Consider the following 11,272-nt stretch of genomic DNA (forward strand, 5'->3'; position numbering starts at 1 on the left):
CCCCCACGTGGGTCAAGGGCGCTTCTCCCTACCTCCGGGCACCCCCCCCCCCCCCCAGAGGTGCAGGGGTCCCGACTCTCGGCCTCAGGCCTGTCCTGGACGGTGCCGGGAGGCTGTCCCGGGGGTGTTCCCCCCCAGGACCCGCTGCAGGCGCTCAGGCCCTACTCAGTCCCCTTTCCCACGCGGAGATCTCTCAGCCCTAGGGGGTCTCCGGCCCCTGCGCTTCACAGCTCGGGGAGGGAATGGGGACGTGGCCCATAGAGGGTCCTGCGGGTCCTTTAAGACCTGCCATTTCCGATCCTTTCAAGCAATCTCGTCTTTCTTTGGGACTTCAGGGTTGGGAAGTGGGGAGCGCCCCAGCTTTCTGGGACCAGGGCGATCAGTATCTGCAGTGAACCGCAGTCCTTCCCCTCGAGCCGGTGAAGAGTGGGGCTGTAAGGGCGGGGGTCGAAAAAGACGTGTGAAGAACACCTCCCCTGGAAGAAGTCGGTGTCCCCTCCCCGCGCGTGCGGGCGCCTCTTCCTTCACCCCCGGCAGAGGGCGCCCTGCCCGCGCACCCGCTCCCCGCCGGGCGCACCCGCTCCGCACCCCACCCTGCTCAGCCCCTGGCCGTGCCGCGTCCATGCCGGGCTCCCAAGCCTGGGCCTAGGGATCATCTCACAGTCATTTCCGTCTGCCTTTGGGCACAGCCTTTGATTGTCCTGTTCCTTTTGCTCCCAACTGATTTACTGGTCATTTTTATTTTAGGCGAATATTGAAAATCATTCGCATTTCCTGGAGCACTGGGTGAGAAAGATTCCGTGGCTGGATAGGACTCTGACTCAGGAACTTGACTCAGGATCCAAGCTCCCACCAGGGCTCACCCACCGAGTGACAAATCTTATGTATCAATACAATAATTTCCTTAAAACTTGCAAAGGGGTTTTCCCATGGACAGCTTGACAGATTCTATCAGTTAATCTCTTTTCTCTTTGCCTGAAAAGGTTGACTCATTTATTTTCCAGCCAGGATTTTATTGAGCACAGAGGTGCTTCAACCTCTTCTTCAGGGTGAAGAAGGCAGGCTTGATTCCTGATTTAGTAGAGGAGACCTATTGAACAAGACGTGCAGGAAACATGAATTTGTGGTAAATGGGATGTATGCTACCGGAAGAAGCAGCTCGGGGAGGGAATGGGCGAGTCACCTGAAGTACTCACCTGAATCTTAGCCACAGCTTGAATTCCCTGCTCTTCCTGCTGTTAATGGATGCAAATCAGGGCCCCCCAGGAGTACATGAGTCAGTGTTTTCAAGGCTGCCTATCTCCAGGTGAGGGGACCTGAGTCAGTCTTCCTGGAGTTTCCTCCCTACTCATTTACACTCCCTGGATGTAGGCACTTGGCAAGGCGTTAACTGTTTTGCATGATGAAATTCCCCTTGCAAATTTCTTCTGCGACCTGGTGATTAACAAGATCTGAAAACAAGAAAACAGCCCTGGGTACTGCATCCTGCCCCTCCTCTCCAGTGCTTATTGAGCATATACTAGGTACAGGGCATGTGCTCGGTGCCAAGGAGCCAAAAAGACACTAGAGACCAAAGGAGGATATGCTAAAAGCTGAGGAGGTGGTACAGAATACTGACTCCCAGAGTCTGGGATTTTTATGAACAGGTAAAGATGAGAGCTCAATTAATTAAAAGGTTAAAAGGGGTCTAATATAACAGTGTCTTAAATGAGATAGAAGTTTATCTTTACCGTGAAAGGTAACTTCCGTATTATTTCTCTTCTATGTTTGACCTCTCTTCCTAAGGTCATGGTCCTCTCACGGTCCAAGATGGCTGCCCCAGTTCTAGTCATCACTTCCGGTAGGAAGGAGGAAATGATGAGGAAGAAGGGCAGAGGGTAGAGAGTGGGTAATTCACAAAGAAGGCTCCCAGAACCCTTATAGTTGCAAGAAAAGTGGGATATGTAGTTCTTATTTTGGGGAGACGTGTGCCCAGCTAATAACTAGAAATTCTGTTACCTTAGCCTTTGCCGTGGAGCCTGACTTAAGGTGTCAACATCTAATTGGCCAGTATGTATAAAATGCCCTGACAGCCCTTTCTCACTATATCACAATGCCACCCTCCCTGCTACAGGCTTTTGTAATTTCTCACCTTGCATTAATGCTACAGCCTCTCTCTGTTGCCAGGGTGATCAGCCCAACATGTAAATTTAATCATATCAGCCCTGGGCTTCAAATGTCTTGGTAGATCCCTATTGCCTTGAAAGAAAATGTAAACTCTTAAAAAGACCGAAAGTCCTGTTGTCACCGTGGTGTCTTGGGGAGCCTGATCTCACATGACTCTCCCACATGCCCTCAATAGTCCGGGCATGCTAGACAACAGGCTGTGGCCAGGATGTTCCCTTGCTGTCCTCTCTGCCTGGAATAGGTTCTCCTCCACGCTTGGCAACTTGGCCGATGTCTACAGAACTTCACTGACGTTAATCCTCATTGGGAAACCTTTGCCGAGTGTGCGTCTGACACGTCTCGTATCTCCATCTCCTTCTCCTTCCTCCTCCACTCCCACCTCCGTGCACAAAGCCAGACCAAGTCAAAAGAACCGGATGCCATTGCCTCGGACACATCTCTTGTGTCCCTGGACATCACAGTTCCAGCCAATGGTTAAAGCACCAGCCACATTTGCAGGGGGGCTTCTGGCCGTGAATGTCTGGTTGGTACTGCTGGCCACACCCTTTCTTGAAAGACTCCCTCTCCTTGCTCATGCCTCTCTTTGGCCCTCTCTGCCATTTCTGTTTCCTCTTATTCTGCTCACCCTGAAATGTTGATGTCTCTGGAGATAGGCTTTTGGTCTTTTCTTTTTATTCCACGGACATTCTTCCAAGATTTTTCATGCTCTTTTATGACTTCACGTGCCACCCGTTGAGTTCTAAATCTCGATTTCCGGATTAGATTTCTCTTCAGAGCTTTGGACGTGAATGTCCAGCTATCTACAGAACACGCGGGACAGGGATTGATGCAGCTTTACCCTCCCACCCCCAACCCTACACCCACCCCAAAGTATCGTTGCCTACTGCAGGCCCGGAGAAAACGACCCTCTGCCTTTGCTTGCTCCTTGGCTCAGGGTGTGCACCCCATTTAGAAAGGGAAACCGGCCAAGATTTTTCCCTTCCTCCACTATTGTGTTCTGCCACAGTTGTGTGCCTTCTTTCCACTCCTTTAACACACTGAGCTCTTTCTAGATATAGTACCTGCCCATTCGCAGGTTCCTCTTCCTGGAAGGCCCTTTATGACTCCGCTCCAGGCTTTCCTACTAAGAACAGCCTTACCTGATGGCCTGGTCAAAAGGGACACTCCCATTCCTGCCCCCAGCCACTCCCCGTCACCTCTCCTCAATTCTGTCCCTGGTAGGACTTGCACGCTCTGAAGGCATCTTGTGTATTTCCTTGTTTATTGTTTCTAAGTGTGCAACTTCCTTCCCCACCTTGCTCGCTTTTGTAATGCCACAGGCTCTACAGATATGCAGTAAATGAATGCAAATAGGAAGGAAGGAGAATTCTCCCCAAACTCCTCCTGGCGGTGTTAGTCAATGGAGTTTAGGTTATTGCTGACTTTTACTGACTTGAATAAATATAATATGGTAACAGGTTGGCGTGTTCCACAACCGTTGGGTCTTATTTACGTCTATTTACATCTTCCTTCCCACACTTCATCCCACACAAGCTCCGAGAATGAACAAACAACTTCCCTTGAGACAGGATCCAAGTCAGCTTTGAGGCAAACCTGACGCTGTGATTTGGGGCTCAATTGGGTGATACAGAAATGATCTCTGGGGTATGAAACTGTTGATGGATGCATCTGCATCCTTCCTTTAGGCTCCTGTCCCTGCCGGGTGTGCGGGTGTTCTGTGGACGTTTCTGAGACACTGCCGATAAACCCAGGTTTGACCAAAGGTCTACCTCCGCGGATGTCACCTTTCACTTTGTGATGGCAGCACATCTCCCAGGCTGTATGGGCAAGAGGTGCGGGCTAGCTCACGGGCCATGAGGGAAGTTGGCTCCCATCCTCATCAAGACTTTAAGTTTAAATAGTTTAAAATTAAATATATTAAATTAAATTAATTAAATAAATCAAAATTATAAATAACAATTTTATGAATTATAAAAATTTATAAAATTATGAATAAAATTGATACTTTATTTTTATATTTATATAGTTTATATATATTTATACATTAAATATTTATATAAATGTATGTATATAAATATATTTATATATTTAATATATTTGTTTATATAAATATATATTAATATAATTAAATAATTATATTTGTCTAGACATATTTATATAGTTAATATATTTTCAAATATATTATTATATATTATATGTTATATATAAATATATTTAAATGTATTTAACATATATTTATAAATATATTAATAGAGTAATATATATTAATATTCATACATATTTATATTTTAATGCATTTAAAAATTTATGTTTATATAAATATTTATTTATATTATATCTATTTTTAATATATATTTATATATTAATATAATTAAATATTAAATAAATAGAATATTAAAAGTTAAAAATTAAATATATATATATATATAAATTTATATATTTTTTAAAAATATATCTGAAACTGAACTGTCCATTAACAGATGGATGAATAGACAAAATGTGGCTTGTCCCCCTGGAGGAATATTACTCAGCCTTTAAGAAGAACAGAGTTCTGGCACATGCTATGACATGGGTAAACTTGGAAGACATTACACTAGGTAAAACAAGACAGAGAAGAACAAATATTGCACAATTCTCCTTATGTGAGGTGCTCAGAATGACCAAGTTCATAGAGACAGAAAGTAGGGAGTGGTTCCCAGGGTCTGGGGAGATAGTGGGATATGGGAGTTTATTGTTGGATGTTGAGTTGGGGGTGATGGGAAGGTCTGGAGCCCCACTGTGGTGCTGGGACCGTAACAGTGTGAATGGACTTAACGTTATGAAGCTGTAACTTTAAAATGGTTAAAATGGTTAATTTTATGTTATGTATATTTTACTACCACATGCCAAAAAATGTATGTCAGAATGTGTTTTCCAGTGTGTCTTTGACTTGTCTACTGTTACTCCAACAGATTTCAGAAGTTGTACTTGAATTGCATTTTATTTTATTATTTTTTAAAAGATTTTATTTCGGAGCACCTAAGTGGCTCAGTGGGTTAGGCCTCTGCCTTCAGCTCAGGTCATGATCTCAGGGTCCTGGGATCGAGCCCCGCATCAGGCTCTCTGCTTGGCAGGGAGCCTGCTTCTCCCTCTCTCTCTGCCTCTCTGCCTCCTTGTGATCTCTGTCTGTCAAATATATAAATAAAATCTTTAAGAAACAAAAAGATTTTATTTCTCTTACAGACAGAGAGTGAGAGACAGAGACAGGGCATGGGCAGGGAGGAGGAAGCAGAGGAGAGGGAGAAGCAGACTCCTGCTGGTGGGGCTCCATCACAGGACCTGGGGATCATGACCTGAGCCAAAGGCAGACACTTAACAGACTGAGCCACCCAGGTGCCCCTTGAATTGCTTTTTAAGTATGTGCTATTAAAACAATGAATCATGGAACACTACATCAAAAACTAATGATGTAGGGGCGCCTAGGTGGCTCAGTGGGTTAAGCTGCTGCCTTCGGCTCAGGTCATGATCCCAGGGTCCTGGGATCGAGCCCGGCATCGGGCTCTCTGCTCAGCAGGGAGCCTGCTTCCTCCTCTCTCTCTGCCTGCCTCTCTGCCTGCTTGTGATCTCTCTCTGTCAAATAAATAAATAAAATCTTTAAAAAAAAAAAAACTAATGATGCACTGTATGGTGACTAACATAATAAAAAAAATACGGCTATGAATTTGTTTACTTCAGGGGGTCCATCGGTCCTAAAACAAGCTCAGGAAAAGGTGTGTGTGTGCACGTGTGTGTGTGTGTGTGTGTGTGTTGGGTGTGAGGGGCTCTAAGTCATAACCATTGGTATAAAAAGAGCCAAGGAGTTAGAAACCGAGGTGGAGAAGTCACCCAGCTGATGGCTTCTCTCTTTGCTTCCCCTGCATGGACATTTTGTAGAAAATAGTAAATGTCCTATTTCACAAAATTCAAAGTCTAAGGCACAGATGTACCAAACTTTATAAGCCTCAAGTCTAAAACTTTAGGTAAAAGCGGAGGTATGAGCATTTGTCACTCATACAACTGTGGAAGTGAACTTCATTCATTTCAGAAATATTTATGAGCACATACTGTGTCAGACTCTGGGGACAGAAAATGCATTCAGCATAACCCCTCCAATTCCAGTAAGCAGGACTGGCTCCATGATTTATGGGGCCCAGCACAAAATGCAAAGGCAGAATCTGTTAGAACAGTAGGAAGAATTTCAAGGTGATGACAGCAGAGGACTGAGCCAGGTGTGGGGCTCTTCCAAGTGCAGGAGTGGGGGTGGGGAAGGGGTAGCCACCTGCAGAGGGCTGGGCCCATGCAGCCACAGGGTAACAGAAATGCTCCGGTCAGCCTGTGGAGAGCATCAGCAAGGCCCTGAGAACAGGGGCTTCTCATTGCCACTTTCCATTGCCCCCACTTTGGTTTCAGTAAATCTCCTTTACCATTTAACATGCACTTGAACACCTGTCCATAGCACCGTTCAATAAACGTTCTTACACTATGATTGTCCTTTCAAACAGATGAGACTCTTGTCCTCTTGGATGCTTGGGTCTCCATCTCTACCCGCCCCCTAGTTGGTAGCATGCTGGGTAAATATATACGTATTCAATATGTACTCATTAAAAGATGCCGTGACTGATTCTGGAGTAAAATATGGAGACCGTAGAATGATTACGGAAGCTGATTTTCTACTAGGATAAGGGTGAGTATGACAACTATGATTTGTACGGCCTATAGACTAGCCACCGAAGGAAGTAGTGCTTAATAGAAACTTCCTGATTTAATATTCTCACAAATAAACTTATAAAATAGGTAGTTTTCTCTCTATTTAGAGATGAAAAACTGAAGTTCAGAGAGATGAGGAACTTCCTCAAGGTCACACAAGTAGTCCGTGATGGAACAGGGATTCAAGCCTCATTTTAAAGCCTTTGAGGTGTCACTAAGTCACTAAGCTCTGTTCCCCAGGCCCCCCCAGCCCCCACATGCCTCTATGCTGCCTAGAATCTGATGAAGAAACCAGAAACCATTCTAAAAACTGAAGAGAAGTTTTCTCCCTTGATATCATTTGGAATGGATATTTCAATTTCTGAACGTAGGATAGAAAATATCCGGGAAGGGGCGCCTGGGTGGGTCAGTGATCTCAGGTCCTGGGATCGAGCTCTGCGTCATGGGGCTCCCTGCTCAGCAGGGAGTCTGCTTCTCCCTCTCCCTCTGCTGCTCCCCTCTATTCGAACTTTCTCTCTCTTTCTCTCTCTCTTAAATAAACAAATAAAATCTTTAAAAAAATAAATTGAAAAAAGAAAATATTTGGGAAGATGGTGTTTCGGTGCACAGGATTAGTAAAGTACTTCAACTCCAAATCAATTCAATTTATCGAACCATTCCTCAGGGTAAGACACTGGGCTACACGCTGAGGGGAATCCAAGAGAAACAGAGAAACTGCCCGCAGAGAGAAAGGTAAGACAGGCACACCGATGGAGAGAGAACAGAATGGGAAACGGTGTTTCCACACGTGAACACCCCAAAAACGTGTGTCTGCCTAGAATGACAGGGGAGGTTTTAGAAGAAGGTAGTGTTTGGAGGTGGCCTAGAATGGTGGGGAGGATTCTGCAGGGAGAAGGAGCTGGGGGCTGTCCTGGCAGAGGAGAGAGGGGAACAGACACAGTCTGACCTCTGCGCAGAGAGTAAGTGCTTGGGGGAGGAGCGGTGGCAAGCTGCAGGTGAAGTCCAGAAAGTTAGGTCAGTACTACTTCACGGTGGGGACGACAGGGCGGCGGGGGGGGGGGGGGGGGCTGTGCTTGGACCAACACTGGCGTCCTTGTACTCCATTCAGTGAGGCGAGCCTCTGGCAAGTTTCAACCAAGAGACACACAAGATTAAAACTGGGCACTAGGAGACTGAAGCCAGCAGCTGTGGACAGAGAGCAGGAGGTCATGAGCGTGGAAGGAAGGAGGGGCCAACCCAGGGGACAGACAGCAATGGCCTGAACTTGGGTGTGCTAAGGTGGTGTTGTAGAGACTCTTTACAGGATTGTGTTTTTCATCACAATGAAGACAAAAGAAAAGACCACTGTGAAGCCAAGATCATGTATATGGAAATTCCCCTTGGTTTTTATGGAATTTCTGGAAGCGAGATGAATTCAAGATACTTGAAGGTTACTCAGCCTGAGTAACTTGGAGGTTACTCAGCCTGAGGATATTTGCCTATGAATCTTGTTGGCTTCTGTTGGGATCTGGCTCTCCTTGACTCCCGGGCAGCATCCATGGGAAAGACAGTGTTGCAGAACCCACTGCGTTAAACCTCTGCACTCATGTGGCCCCTTCTGTCACCTTCCACCCTGCCTGGGCAGCTGGACAGTTGAAAATGCACAGGTATTTTAAGTGCAAGATCATTTATGGTGGGTAGAAAATCACATCAACCAAACCTGGGAGTCACACCTGTTTTAAACATCTTTGATGCTTCAAGGCACCCAAACCAACCCACCCCAGTGCAACACTGGGCCGGCACCAGTTTCTTAAGATCCTGAGGTCCTGGGAGAGGCACCAGAAGGCCCCTGTCCTTGGCCTCCTCTGGAAGTAGGTCGTTGCAGAAGACAGTGCAGTGAGGAGCCATAGATAGGGGTTTGGGGCCAAGGGGGAGAAGAGGCACAGCAAAATAGACCCACCTATAGCCAAAAGTAATTAAAAGAATGCTTTGCTTGTGAAATGCTAGCAGATTGGAAAACACCACACCAATCAGAAAAGCATGTGGAGTCAAGGATGCTATAATTTGCACCCGGCCCAATCCACTAATGCATTCTGGAGCTACAGCGACCCCAGAGTAGTGTCTGCAACCTGTCTCTTACCCCGAGACGGGAAAATGCAGCAAATTCAGGAAAAGCAATCCTTCAAAATGTCAGCCTCTACTTCGGGCTGCATAATGCTTTCAGGAGAGGGGACACAGAAAAACAGCCCCCGGGCACAGGCTGGAGAGCTCTGACAGAGGCGATTTGGATCCATAGACACTGCTGTGTCTGGCTATTTGAGCCAAGAGCTACAAAGCAGGTCAGCTTCTTGGTGTAAAAAAAGGAGACCTGGGGCCGCTGACAGATGGAGACGGTGTGGTTGCTGCAGAGGTCCAGATTGGGCTTCCCTCCCCAGGGTCTTCTACATGGCCTCCAAAATTAGAGGATCCTTTGTCTTTGTCTTCAGCAGTCTGTTAGGAGGGAAGCTCGTGTGCTCCACTCCTCGTGATTCCTACAGAATAGGGTCCCCCCCTTCCCGAAGAGCTGAGACCATTCTTTCTTGGCTTCCTGGGGAAGATGGGGAAAGTGCATGAAGCTGACCTTGCTGAGACCGTCTGCCCGCCTGCGGGCTCCCCATACTGTCCTCCCTGCCACTCTGTGTCATGGGAGTCCTGCGTGTGATTGCCCCACTCCTGTGCCCTCTGGGACAGTCCACAGTTTCAATCCAGGGGGAAGGGAAGCCAGTCCTGCTGCCCTTGGATCCCAGCCAAGTCTTCAAACCAGGCTTCTCAGCAGGAACACCGTTCACGTGATCTTTGATTCCCGTGAATTATTTCTCCATTGGTTCTGAATCCAGAGGGGAGGAGAAAAGTGATTCCATTAACACCCTCAAAACCCCAGTGCCGTGGAGAAATCTGTGATGTGAAATGCCCAGCGTGTGTGTCAATGACATCTTCTTGGTTTCCTTGCCCTGAGTGGCTCTTAAAGAGCAAGACCAGAATGCAGCATTGCGAGCGCTTGCTCTAGACACAGCATTGTACCACGTCGCAGGCTGAGAAGGCTTACAATGGATGAACGTCCTCAGGACAGGAAAGCCTAGAGGGGGTAAGGCAAGTCCAGCGGCTCTGGAGTGAACAGTGCCCCCTCATTCTTTAGGAAGATACAGTGCTTTTGCCCCCTACCCACCACCCCTATCACATACCGTTAGCAGTGGTCTACCACACCGGGTCACCCTGCAACAGGTGCTTCCATGGTCTGAGAAGGTAGTACCTTTTCCAGAGTGATGCAGAGCATTGTCCTCACCTAGTTTATTGGGCTGGGCCAAGGGCCCCTCTGGGTCACCCTCCTGTGTAGGGATGTCTGGCAGTCAGAGTCCCCAGCTCTGAAGGTTTATCCTGACAATCACAGATGATGAGAGCTCACATGGGAAGTCGGAGGGAACGCCTGAGGACAGATCTTTAATCTGGGGGCAAAAATCACTCACCCCTCCTAGCTCCCCTGTTATACGTTTTCTGTTCCTTTTTCCCCATGATGTGCCAATTTGTGGGGAGGGGCTGAAATTAAGACAAGACTGAAAAATGTCACAGTGAGATGACCTATATAAATTATGGCTTACTTTTCATCTTAGATGGCCTGTTGACTTTAGGGAGATTTAAAAAAAATCTACCAAGGGACAGGGATCTGGCTATAGCTTTGTGGTGATTAAATTACCCCCAGTCACTTGAGCCCTTAGCTTTAAGGGGCAGCTTTGGAACGAGTTACGTCATAGAGAGGAAAGGACATAGGCGTTGGGGCTGAACAGACTTAGATTCAAGTCCACGTTTACCACTCGCTAATTCAGCTAAATTACCTAAACTTTTGAACCTCAGTTTTCTGGTCTGTAAAATGGGGATAAGAATTTCCATACTTCAGTCGGTTTATGATTAGAATCAAATGCCTAACATTTCCAAGTTCTTAGTACAGTGTCTAGGACACAACAAGCCTTTAACTTTTAACAATTTTACTATTTATTTATTTTATTATTTATTTTAACTATTTCTTGTTATTGTTTCCATAAACAATTATATCCCTTCTCCATTAATACTCGTAACCAACAATTCTCAGTGTTGATTAGCTGCCAAGTTGCTAAGCAACAGTGACTGCGGAGTTTCCATAGATCAGATTTTTCAGAGGGGCTGGGGAATTTGTCCTTCAGCCTCTTCTGCACGTTCTTTAGTCCAATATTGAGGAACATGAACACACTGCCCTTACACAGACTCGATGCTCATTCGTGGGTACTTTGCAAGAGAAGATAGTGGAGATTATTGAGGGACCTAAAATTCTTTACAGAGATCATCTCCATCACCGTGCTTTAACATCATGAGAAGCTGATTTCTCCCTCAC

The sequence above is a fragment of the Mustela nivalis genome (genome assembly GCF_964662115.1).
Source record: "Mustela nivalis genome assembly, chromosome: 7".
NCBI classification, from domain to species: Eukaryota; Metazoa; Chordata; class Mammalia; order Carnivora; family Mustelidae; genus Mustela; species Mustela nivalis.